Source organism: Botrytis sinoallii, assembly GCF_014898435.1.
Source record: "Botrytis sinoallii strain Bc 23 chromosome Unknown BSIN_031, whole genome shotgun sequence".
NCBI lineage: Eukaryota > Fungi > Ascomycota > Leotiomycetes > Helotiales > Sclerotiniaceae > Botrytis > Botrytis sinoallii.
The window spans coordinates 426685-441732 of NW_024066058.1; positions in this window are offsets into that span (position 1 = coordinate 426685).

Sequence of the window (15048 nt, forward strand, 5' to 3'; positions counted from 1 at the left end):
AAATATTATTATATTTTATATTCTAAAATAAAAAATAATTATAAACGATTTTAATATAATTCATAATTAGAAATCTTATTAAATCAAAAACTCGATATTTATTGAAAAAATAAAGATGTATATAAAGTTTTATATAAATATAAAGAATATACTATTTATAGTTATTAAATTTCTAAGTATTTGATAATTTTATTCAAAAAAACATATTGAAATTATGAGAATTCTTAGAATTCTAATGTTTTGATTGATTAATAAGACTCTATTTAGCGAGGGCGCTTATAAATGACATCTTACTCGTAGAGGATATTAGTTGTAACATCAATTAACAGAGGGGTACTGATATGAGCTAATAATCGAGTTAATGTCGCCATTCAAAATTCAACGAAAATTTTTGTTTGTTACTTGGGCTTTAGGGTATTAGATTATCGTATCGATTTGTGAATACAAACCACCCTTGAAAATTGAAATATTCTACGATACAGATGTATGGATTTTCGAATATTGGAAGTTTAAAGATTCTGCGATACTTATTATTTCTTTCAGATCTGTCTTCGACTTACATCATAAGAGTTGATAGAGATATCTCAGATGAAGTTGATCCTGAAGTTATCGATGATTTATAATTTCGAGGTTTCTTTTTGCTTATTGGGATTTTCTATGGCGACGAAAGTTCGTTGCTGGAGTTATTTGTATGTCTATATGGTATAAGAGGATTGTTTTGTTTCTCGGTGCCTGGTTTCTGATTACATGATGTGGTAGTTGCGAGTTGAGTTTTTCCTTGTGATTAGAGTGTCAGATTCGTAGATGATATGGTATATAAATGTGCTATGGAGTAGGTTGTAAGGTGGATGGAAGTTTATGTGATTAGGATCTTTGGACGAGTGTTCATGTGATTTTCTAATGATGTGTAGACTGATATTGGGTGATATGTAGCTTTTACTTCTATCAGGTGTTTGAGATAGAATGCTATGCATAACAGAAAACTTGCCATTCTGGAAACCATTGAAGTTAGTTAGTATGGTTGTCGGTAATAGTGTTGTCGTTAGTTTGGTCTGAGAACTATAACTGATAGAAGATTTAGACTTTTGGTAAGCCAATGTGGTTTTGATGGATGAGCTATGGAGAGTATATATTGGCTCTTTACTCTGCAATCGAGTTGATTGGGTACTTCCCAAAACAAAGCATCAGATTGAAGCGAATCCACGAATGCACACACGAAGTTGGATGAAGTGAAGTACACTGATTTGGAATACAAAGTCCTCTTCTCTCACCATTTCGACTACATAATTAAACAGCTGGATACTCACCTACTCACCCACTTCTTCATACAGATATCTCCATACAAATAGCAACATCAACACCCAATATCCCATCCCCTAGATATTCAACTTCAAACTCGGCAAAAACTCCACCTTCACCGCTTATAAAACTCTTCACCCTTCACTTGCCCCTTCACTCCATTCAACCTCTCAACTTATTCACTCCTACCTACCTGGAACTACCCATCTTCCCCAGATCACGTTACATCCCATCAAACCCAAACCTTTTGTTGCACATCTAACATTTTCTAATCTCACGATACTTCCTCAAAATCACCCTTTCCACCAAATTGAAAAGCTTCATTTTCTTCTCTCTTTCTGCTGCAACTTATTAGGAATAGATGAGGAGATCAAGAAGTCGATATCATTTTTAGTTTTGAGTCTTGAGAATATACTTTTTGGTATATCATTTTCGCATTCACTCTTATATATCTCGTTCTGTTTACTTTAGCACACTTCACTTTATCCTCTTTCATTCTATTCAACCATATCGCTTCGACAACGACCTGGAAGTTTTGTTGCATATCTCACATTTCCTAATCTCACGATAGTTTATAGTTTGAGGTCTTACTACAGTTTGAAAAGCTTCATCTTCTTCTTTTGCATTGCTTCAACATATGAAGGGATGAGGAGATCAAGAAGTTAATACCTTTTTTGATTTTAAGAACAAAGATTTCATTCCTATATTCACTCTTATCAATCTCATCTCAATCACTTCACTTCACCCTCTTCCATTCTATCCAGCCACATCTCTCCCTCAATACCCTGAGTATTTTATTGCCCATCTCACACTTCCTAATCTCAAAATAATTTAAAAATTTGAAATCTTACTACAATTTGAAAAACTTCATTTTTTCCTAATTCTGTTTTCGAACCTTTAATAATAAAAAGATATTTATAAGATATATCCTTCTACCCAAAGTTTTGATTTCATTCATTTCAACTATTCTACTTATTCACTCCGGGATACGATGACTCTCACCTGTACGTGGTATATCCTACGAACCTTCGATCGTGCGATCGGAGAGCTAAGTAGAGTTAGCTGGAGCTGGGTGGTGGTTGTACACTAATCGGAGGCCATACTAGAAACGAAAGTACATGCAATTGATTACCAGAGAGTAATCGCGAAGATACTTGAAATAGAGGATTACCAGTATAACGAAGATGAAAATTATTCGATAATAAAAGAGAGATGAGAGTAGAATTGATATAAAACTATATCTTTACAAATCTGTATAGAAAGTAGAGCCAAAGTATATTACAGCAAAGTGTTTACAAAACAGAACTAATTCTTGAAATAGTAGATAATAAAGTTTCTATAATATAGTTGAGTCTAACTGAAGTCTGTATTAAGAGTAAGGCTAATATCCTTAACTTGATAAACAAAATCGATAGAATACTTTTGAAATATTAGTATACAGAGTTTTCATAATCTAATAATATATATAATCTGTAGATATATTGAATTGAATATTTATAAATAATAAAAGGAATAGTAGGAAGTATATAAAGGCTAGGATAGTATCTATTAGGGTTAATAGAAGTATATATAGAATAGGAGAAGAGATGTTTTTAGTATCTTATTTTCGAATATATAGGAGTGGTATAGCAACGAAGGAGCTCCGATACAGAAAGGACGCTTTTAGCAAGCCACATTCGACAATACTTGATCGGTATTATAGTAATGGAGGATTTCAGGCAAAGGCTAATCCTACGATATATATATACAATGTGCTTCTAGTATTCTATTTTCGATTACAAATTATATATTAGGGGAATGGATTTTATAAGCAAAGCTTTGGTTAGTGGATTGGAAATACTATAGAAAGATTGTTTGGTTAGGGGTTTGAAATAGCAAGCCTGTAAGATATAGTTGGTTTTATTGTATAGAAGAGATCCGGTAAGATAATATAAAACGATTATTAGCTGTAAGGTATAGTATATAATAATAGCAATAGCGATATTATTTATATAGCTCGAGAGGACAGATATATATATCAGTCTATAATTGGATACTATAGGGCAGAGAGTATAATGAAGGTATTAGATAGATTTAAGGAGCAAACAGGAATAAAGGTGTAGAGAAATGGTTTTGATTCTGATCAGAATTTCCGAAGGTAATTACATAATAGATAGTTTAATATAATCAGAAGATTCTATAGAGACCTAATACTAATGATTTTATCACAAGTGAACTGGGAAAGCGTTTGTAGGTGTAGCGAACCTACTTTGTATTATAAGATATTCTAGAAAGTAGTTATAATATAATTCATTTCTGTCAAAGCATCGGACGATCTACAGCACGACCCTTTACAGGAACAGGATAGCCAGATGACCTTATTATGAAAAAGAATGATCACCGTGGAGAAAGTGGAAAAATATATAATAGGAGTCAGGAGTACATTATTCAAAATCGATTGGGTAACTGTTGTTTTCTCAAGGTATACTAGTCTAATACGAAAAATATAATATATAAGATTTTCGCAGCCTGCCTCAGGCTCAACTATTATTTCAACAAATGAAAACTCGTTAAAGTAGTTATACTGCTCAAGATTGATAAGAAGAATAGAATATCCCTAAGATTATAAAGACTGATTACATTGATATTGTATATCGAAAAAGGACTAAAAAGGTATATCGCTAGTCAAATTGTATAAACAGCTATGAGATACAATATTATCAATCCTCAGTACTATAGAGTATTATCGAAAAAAACCGGTATTGATCTCACAGCTGCCTTTACTTATAATGCTAAACTTATATTAATAATTGGCAAAGTAGTTATATTAATAATAATGGATATACAAAATATCTATAATATATTTCTTAAAAACAGCTTTTATAATATATAAAGAAACAGGATTAATCTATAATGTTCTTATAATTCGTTGATTCATTTCTGACTGAAAGATATATGTGTGTAAGGCTTGAGGGGATTACAATATAGGACTTTCCGATTGTATACAGTATTCTTCAGGGATTACTATTCTTCCCGATTCTGTATATCCTTTACTTTACTAAGCTTCTCAATCAAAATAGAATATAGTATTTCGAATATATTGATGATATAGCTATATATTATATATCTAAGAACCTATCCACAAATATATATATACTCCACCAAACCATTTAATACATCCTACAATGAGAAAATCAGAATAAAGTCTTTTTCGCTTCAAAAAAGTTTGAGCTTCTTTATATATCGAGAAAGTATGAAACTGCAAACCCGATTATAAGGATAAATCGGAACCTAGTTATTACACCAATCCCTTTAGAACTTATCAATGGAGTATAATCAACCTTATGCTGGCTTGGTATCTTCTTTGATCAATGCCTAACATTCTTATAGTATATTAAAATGTATATTATGAAAGCTATATATATTATATTCCATATCCAATCAATAGCTTATATAACCTACAGACTATTTATAGTCTATCTACGAAAAGCGATCATTATTTGTGTATTCCCCGTTACCCTTTTCGGTTCTGAAATATGATTTGATGGGCTATATAAATAATACCCAAATACAGGTTATATTCCAGTCGGTACCGGGATCAAGAAATATATCGATCTAGTCAGCAAGACGATTTATAATATAGTATAGGAAGCTTTACCCGTCTACAAGATAATCCCGATAATTACATTCCTTACAAAAACTAATCTCCTAATTAGAATTGTTATACTAAAGCAAGCCAGATTGAGGTTTGCGTTTTGGCTTTAAATAATGAATATACAACATCTATTTATAAACTGATTAAAACTGTATATCAGAAAAAGAGAATAAGGCATAGATACATTAAAAGATCCTATCACCAGATTATAGAGAATGAGATAAACAATCTTTGTGATTGAATACTTCAGACTCCTACAGCCACACTTCTTCCCTGAATGCCATACTGATTTAATTAATGATATAAATAAAAAGAATACTACAGAAGTATTTAAAGACTAATAGAATCTAATTCCCCAAGAAAATTATTTTGTGTTTTTAGATAGATCCAAACAATACAATAAACACAGTTACTGCATAAGATACGGTTTTACGATCTACCACAGTAAACAATAAGTTGATAGTAGTTACGGCTGTGTACGTGAATAGTCACATATCTTTGATATCGAGGCGATCGGCATATAATAAGGATTGGAGTATCTCCTGAATACTATTAAATGCTTTTATCAAGATCGAATATAATTATATATTGATAGTACCTCAGTAATCTAAAGAATGTAAGAGAGTACTACTGATTCCTTCTAATAGATCTATTATAAATGCCATTAAGTAATGCAACACTACAATATTACAGTCAAGTGGTTCTCTGGGTATATTGAGATAGAGGGTAACGAGGCAGCCAATCGTCTTGCTGATCAGGGTATAATTGGATCATTTGATCCTGGCCTATTATACCTCTCTACTATCAGCAACTCTCGTTTTGTTTTATATGTCAAATGTCAGTATTCAGAGAGTAAGTAATGGAATATGAAAGAGATCTGATTTCCGAAATATATAATGTATAGAAGCCAGTATATAACATCTCGGAGCTGAAAAGCCTCAAGCTTTTTTATAAAGTATTATATAGATTTATAGCGATACGGATCGAACATAGTGACTTTGCAGTTTATTATATTAAATTCAATCACGAAAATAGTAAAAATATTTGTATATATAGGATTGAGAAAAGCCTATTATATTTCTTTCGATATCTAATCAATAATCAAATGTGTAACAACTGGCTGCTTACATTAAACCAATTACAATCCGAATGGAATATAATAGTATATGTTGGGATAGGGATCATGTGACTGACCGCGCTAGCGCATGCGCTAGCGCCCCGCACTATAGCATATATGTTCATAGCCTTTAGCTTTTAGAACCTCGAGCAATATTATAACAGTATAAATCATTAGTATTATATTATTTCATCATCCCTATAGTAATATTAATACTGATTAGTGATATTATAGATCAAAAGTCTGGTATCTTAATTTCAAATGTAATGTGAATTTGTGACTAAGGTTGATATTTTTCTAAAAAGGTATAAGCTCTTGTATTAAAGCAATGTGATTTGATATCTGCCCTTATATAAATAAGGATTATTAGTAATATGACAATAGTTTTTGTATTTAGTATTAATCTAATATGATTTAATACTAATAAACCGAATTTAGTCGGTAATATAACAATAATTCTTATAATCAACCTTAATCTATATTTTATTTTTTAAAATAATATACATTGAAGAATATAAATTAATAGCTATTAATTCGAATTAAATATCATCTTTTAACAAATAAATATAATTTTGCCGAATTTTAGTAAAGTTATATTTAAGTATTTTATCTTATTACCTATTTGTTATTTGTAATATAATAGGATTTTACAAAACGACTCTGTGAAATATAAGTCTAAATGCAACAACGATATTGAAAGCATAGCTGAATCGATTGTATCATTAGTTATTGTAATTAATGATTTTAATATAATAACTGAATATAGCAGGATAATCCTATTGATTTTATAAAGGAAGTAGACATAAAAGAAGTTAGGGATTTTTGCAAGTACAAACTTTACAAATATTAACAATCGAAATATTATGATAACAAACTATGATCAAACTATTTTCGCAAATTTGAATACTTCAATTTGGAATATTTTTAAGCAGTTAGTATACATCTTTTATATAAGTTAAGATATGAATTATACTTGTGCGGTGTATTTATTGTAAAGTATGAGATCTGTATGATACAATCTGTTTATGATATTTAATTGATATAATTCGATCACTGTATAGAAAATGGTTAGATAAAAAGATTATGGATATATTTGCAAATAAGGATTTATATTTCGATTAAAAAGCATATAGAAGAAAATAGATGAAAAAGATATTCAAGTTTTATATATATATTATTAAAAGAATTCAAGGTATTTCAAATAAGCAACTAATCCGAATCATTAGGTTTCAATTAATATAGACTATTGTAATTACTAAGTGTTTTATTTTAAATCACAATAATTTCAGGATTCAGCTCTTTAGGTGGTAAAGAAAAGAGTATTGATATTAAACAAAAAGTATTATTAAAATTATAAGCATCCTATTATTATAAATCCATTCTCTAATCTAATATTAACTTTCTATAAGAAAATAATAAACCTAACTCATTTGTATACTTATTCTACAATCAGAAGAAATCATTATCTTCGTAATCGGTTTAGTATAAATAATTTCAACCCGAAATACCTTTTCAACAACCCAACCCTTCATTATTATAACTACCTCTACTATTACAAGAAAAAGATGGTTAACCATCCAGTGATTTATTCAATAATAATAATAATTTAAATAAAAAAGGAAAAGAAGAAGGTAATGGAGATAGAGAAAACAATTTCTCATAAGATAATTATAATAAAAATAGTAGTAGTGGAGATAAAAGCAATATAGAAGGAGGAGAAGGAAATGATCTAGGATATAATCATAATATTCTAAAGATTTTCTAAATCTATTATTAAGAGTTATAAATATTGGTCAATTTCTCAGAAATCTTATAAAACTTTATAATAAGGATAACAAATATAATAAATAAAATAATAATTTCATGTATAAATTCAATATATTCCTTAATAATTATTAATATATTAATCTATCTGATAATCTATTCCTAAGAGTATTTCCTGCTATACTTGTTGATATAGTACTTGATTTTTATCATATAAATTTAAAGACTATATCAATATTGATATAGGAGATTTACAAGTTGTTTATAAATATATTCAAAGACCTTAAGTATAAGAAGAATATTATGTAGTAATAGGAAGTTGTTATATTAAAGAGTATAATAGTACAATTAGAGAATAATAGAAAATTAATTATTCACTATCTATAACAAATAGTAATAAGATTATATTATTTACATAAAGAATTCAGTAATATGATTAGAATAAAGGATTTATTTTATTAAAAGATTGTTAATATATATATATTAGTATTAGTATATTCTCTACACTTATTTTTGTTTAACTACTAATATATCAAATCTCCTTAAAAAACTTTATTCAGTTATTATGATATGGGAGCTAGCTTATCCAAACAAAAATATAATATTTTATATTAATTGGAAATATCAATATAGAGAAGGATATAATTAGAATAGAGGATTGGATGAAGTAATCAATAATTATTTAAATTATAAACTAAAAGAAGTATTTTGTTTATAAAAAGAATAATTATTAATCAACCAAATATAGTAAGAAGAAGCGTGATAAGTTATAATATAAATATAAGGAATGATTTAAGGGTATTAATAATAACTTTAATAAAGGTTTTGAATAATTTCTTATTGAATATAAAGATTCTAATCAAGATGATATTAAGGAATCTAATATTAATATTAATAAAAAGATTAAAGCTTACTTTACTCAATATAAACTTTAAAATTCATTAAAACAAAAATTATATTTAAGCTTTATTACTCAAAATAGACTTATTAATAATAAAAAGATTACAATAAGATTGGCTAATAAATACTTATTTATACCCTAATATATCAAATTCAAAAGGAAATTATATTTATAAATAGATATAATTCTAAAGAGTTCAAGAGCATTATCATTAATATAGCTATAGCGGAATGATTTATAATAGGATTCAATTAATATATAATATATAAGATAATTATTGAGGATGTTATTTTAAATAAAGTAAAGCAGAAATTGTAAACATAATATTCAGGATCGGAAAAGCTGAATCTTTCGAATCAGTCAAACTCTATTTACCCCTAGGAACTATCGAATTTCATATTATGGATGCGAAATACTATTCCTATTATTATTTAATAATATGGATCGTCTTGGCATATACTATAATAATATTATGACATTGTTATTACAAGAACAGAAGAAAGTTATCTTGTATTTAATATAATAAATATATAGTTCTATTATAGTAAATAAATATACAGTAGTTTATATAACAAATCATTAAGAGTAATGAGTATTACCTTATCAATACAAAACGATAATGCTTATATTATTGCTTTGATTATCTATTGATATATAGACTTTTACAAATATTATAACAAGCTGGTCACAATAATATTTCAAAAACCGAAATTAATAAGCTCAATAAGTTCTATCAATATTATCAAAAGTACAGAAAATCACTAGATCAATTTAAATTCAATCTATAAAATAATGTTAACTTCAACCATTCAATAATAGTTAATATTATATATATTAATACTCACTTTATTCTATATATTATTAATAAAGGTATACAATTCCAAGCTGTGTAATGACTAGACAATGTCACTGCAAAACACACTTTCGATACACTTCGAAAATACTGGATGGATACTTATACCAGTCCACCAGATTTTATTATATATAATACTGGGAAGAATTTTGTAAGCAAGGAATTCGTTTAATACACTGTAACCATATTGATAAGAACAAAGAGTATACTAATTGAGGTATATTAATCAATTAGTATAATTGAATACTACCATGTAATTATTAAGAGAATGTATGCTATTATCTTCGACAAGCTTGGTAGTTCTATTATAAAAGAGATGATATTACAAATGACTATAAAAGCAATAAATGATATTACAGAATCAGATGGATTAGTTTCAATACTTCTAGTCTTTAGAGTATATCTACGGATATCTGAATCTGACCCATCTGTATCTATAGTTCTATAATGGCAATCAGCAATCAAAAAAGCAATAAATGAGATTTATAAATTACAAGCGATACAATAAGTATTTAATACTTTGAGTTAGCGAAATAAATCATTTATAATAGCTTTATATAACTTATCTGTCAATTTGAAGATTTGGGTATAGAGAGAATATAAAGGATAAACAAGACTATATTATTTATTGGGTATAAAAGATGAGATATGTATAATACGATTATCAAGTGGATTAATGGAATTCCGTACTACTCAGGTTAAACCTTATATAGAGGATGTACAGGATTGGCCTTAGGATCAATCCTAACCACTTATCGAATTAGTACAAATACTATCTATACAAGCTGGATTGATGTAGTAAGAGTAACTTACTATATCTAGTGTAAACAAAACAACTTTGCTAAAATCTGGTAAAGTTATATCTATTCCCTTACTAGCTATTACCAGGAATAGGAATCCAAAGGAGACCCTCTTGAATATATCTAGAAACCCCTAATCTTAGTAATAATGAATCCCTCAAATAGTAATTCTAGTATAATTAATACTTTTTGCGAAAAGAGAAAATATCGAATTTATAGAATATCTATTAGATTTTTCGATTTTTCTATTAAAAAAAAACAAATCTAATGATATATAGTATATTGAATATTATATAGTATTTACTAATATCTTATTATTAATAATTTTTGTGAAATCAAAATAAAAGAAGATTAATAGACTTATAGAAAACAATATTTTCCAATTTATAAAGATTGTGGATATTCTTATAAGTATAAGGATTTTTAATTCTTATTTTATTAATGAAATTAAGAATAAAGGAATTAATAAAGTATTTCCCAAATCCTAATTAATTATATAAGTATAGAAAGATTAAGGAAAAGATACTGTTTTAATATAATCATTAATAATATAATATGTTAATCAATGTATTATATTAATAATAATAGTGATACTATTTAAGAACGAGATAATTATAAGTATTTACAATATTATACAAATATATACACAATCGACATTAAACTTAGTTCGGAAGTTTTATGCTTGATCATCATTGAAAATAAATATTCCAAAGAGCTTTATCCTATAAATTATATGACCATTATATAGTGTCCCAGAAGTAGATAATTATTGGTTTAACATTTATCACAAGTATTATACTAATATTCTTAAGATAATACAATCGATCTATAATTTATATTTGTTATATATAACTAAAGATAATATAGCATTCGATATTATCAAATTATAAACAGATAATATATTCATTATAGCTAATAAAGTATTTGTAAATTATAAGTAAGCTGAATTTAGAAATACTAAATTCACAATAAAAGAGTATAAGATACTTATACCAAATACACCACTCAAGTTTAATGATAATCTGATTATTTAGCGGAATGATAGTATAATCTACCTCAATTAAAAGAAACAATGCAAAAACCTTTGTCTAGTTAATTCAGAACCATCTGATATACAAGGTATATACAGCAAGCTCAGAAAGTCGGCGATAGCAAAAGACCAATATGTTATACAATGCGCTCGAGGAGTATACATAGCAACTATGTATTAACTAAAGGCAGCCTTTGACTTGTTATATACAGTACAAATAGTTAACCTAAAAGAAGAAAATGCTAATACTCTCAATAAACATATTCAATAGTAAATTAACAACTTAGAGAAAGGATTATAATTTATTCTATTTGATATAGACTTTTTCAAATTGATTATATTCATAAATACATCCTTTACTAACAATAAAGATTTATTCTTCCAAATTGAATATATTATTATTCTAATAAATAAATTCGATAGAGCTAATATTATTCATTGATTGTTAATCAAATATAAAAGAGTTACTAAGAGTATACTAGCATCAGAGCTTTATGATATAGTTTTGGGCTTTGATATTAGCATAGTAATCAAAGGTATACTTGACAAGATCTTCCCAAATCGCAAGATACCATTAGTTATATATATCGACTCGAGATTATTATATGACTATCTCACAAAGCTTGGTATAATTACCGAAAAGAGACTAATGATCGATGTAATAACAATTCGAGAGGTATACGAGAAACGGGAGATTGTAGAGATCAAATGGATTAATGGAGAATCTAATCCAGTAGATGCAATAACTAAATCTAAACCATATCAAGCCCTAAAGGACTTGATTAATAATAATACTATAAAGATTAAGGTTATAGAATGGGTTGAAAGAGATTAGTGGTATAAATGGTTATACTGAGAAAGGGATATTAACTAGAAAAGACACGATACAACAACTTTAGAGAATCACCAGTGTTGGGATAGGGATCATGTGACTGACCGCGCTAGCGCATACGCTAGCGCCCCCGTACTATAGCATATATATTCGTAGCCTTTAGCTTTTAGAACCTCGAGCAATATTATAATAGTGTGAATCATTAGTACTATATTACTTCACCATCCCCATGGTGATACCAACAGTATATATTAATTGTATTCTGTGATTACAATACAGCTTTACTGATCTTCTCATCAAATCCAGATTCTATATTAGAATATATTTAAACTATATATAATTATACAAATACCAATCTGCTTTAGTATCCTAAGGACAAGCTCTTCATTCCAATCAATCTAAGATTTGCATCGATTAGCTATAAGTATTCTGAGTGCTCTTCCGATCGATAGCGATCGACCCAATTATTTGCCAACACCCGAACGATATATAAAACAAGGCTCTCTAGAATAGAACTACAAATCCTTAGATAGAATAGCTGCAGGATTGTTATAAATGGTACTAAGCGGGGGAATACTAGAGGCAATAAGTCTCTGATTAGCTAATATTATATTACTATGAGCGGCTGGAACACTAGCGGTCTATAGGCCCGCTCCTTAGTATGTCTAGAATACCCCTTGGGAGGTCAGATATTAGACGTTAATCACTATAAATAAATAAATAAATACTTATTCACTCCAAATTTATCAATTCTTACTATATTCACTTCCTCATTATATTACATTACATCACATCGACACATCGCCTAACAATCAAAAATCTTTTATTGCACATCTCGTATTTCCTAATCTCACGATACTTATAGAATTGAGATCTTCCAGCAAACTGAAAAGTGTGACGATTGCATCATTTAGAATACTAAGGTGAAGAGCTAGAAGAGCTTTTCGGAAGGAAGTGGTAATATACAGGATTGTGGATCATGTGAAAACCTAGCCGATTCATTAATATGATAGGATCATCACACTACCCCCCCTTTCTGAAAAGCTTGCCTTCGAGTATATTAATAGTATTCTAAATACAGTTCTCCAATCTAACTATATTATAATCTATATTCTCTATTACTGTTAATATCTGGTTTATAGTTTCAATACTAGTTTCAATATTATTTATAATATGATTTATAGCATCATTGATTGCTTGTGGAAATATACGTTTTGCGGTTTCATTGCTTTTATAAGAAAGGTTTCGAAATTAATAGAAAAAGGTTCGAGAGTTGTGAAGATAAAATGAGCAAAAGAAAGAAGATTACTTAAAATGTATTTCTTATCATAGTATTGATAAAGCAGGCAGAAGTATTGATGGAATACGGATTGGCCTAGTAGATCAACTGAATAAGCTGCTTCATTGCAGTATCGATTATACAAGTATATTGATATTCGAATTGATCAGTTCCTATAATTTGCATACTAGATTTAGGATCTTCGGATTTATTATCGATAGAGTAAGGAAATTCTAAATGATATGATAGTGAAGTATCAGTTCATCAATAGATAAGATCTGCGGAAACAGAGCTAAAGAAAGGTTTGATCAGAGATGGTATGAATGATTGTATTGGGGAACGGGCATGAAAGCAGGAGGTATTCAACAAGTAGGCTAATATAAGAAGCTTATAGGAGTAATCAAGAGCTTAAAAATTATATGACTTTAAGTGATGAATGCATTATTAGAATATTAAGGGAAAGGAACTAGAAGACTCTCGGCGGAAGGAAGGGTAAGACAGGATTGGGGGGACACGGGAGGACCTAGCCGACCACCGAATGACAGGATCGTCACAAAAAGCTTCATTTTTCTCTCTGTTTATCCCAAAATCTTTAATAAAGAAATATATACAATTTACAAAGATATCTTCCAAGATGCTTTAAAATCCACGCACATCTCACCCTCAAGCTCATCCTTACATTCAATAGCCGAGAGGGATTTCCGACTAGCACTTCCTTATCAACCTAAAGATTTTATTACATATCTCATATTTTCTATACATCTTCTAATCTCAAAATAATTTCAAATTCAAGATCCTATACCAAATTGAAAAGTTTCATTTTTCTCTTCATACCTACTATCTTTAGAATCTCAAGAATAAAAAGATTTCTATATACCTACCTACAAATTATATTATTCTTATACTCAAAGCCAACTATCGACTTACTTCAAATACCTACCTACCTACCTACCTATATATATCAGCCCTTACTATATTCACTCATTAACTTCTTCATTACATTACACCACCTCCATCCTCCCAGCAGTCAAAAATCTTTTATTACACATCTCACATTTCCCAATCTCACAATATCTCTCCAAAATCTCGTTTTCCATCAAATTGAAAAGCTTCATTTTTTCTTAATTCTATCTTTAAAATCTAAAAATAAAGAAATGAATATCTAAATATAAATTATACTATCCCCCACTCAAAATCTTGATTTCTTCAATCTTAATATCTACCTACTCACTTTAAATATATCAACACTCTCGCTCTTATTATAGATATTCACTTAGTAATTTCCCTGCTATATCACCTCCCCAACATTTGAAAAGATTTATTGTACATCTCACAATTTCTAATCTCACTATATCTCCCTATATGCGACTTTCCACTCATTCGAAAAGCTTCATTTTCTTCCCTTCCCTTCCCTTCATCCTTAACCACGTACAACATTCCTGACCCCAGGTACAAGCACAATCCCAATCCCAATCCCGATCCCATCCCAAATACATTCTAACTCCATTCAGATTATCTCAAGTATAATCCTCAAACAAT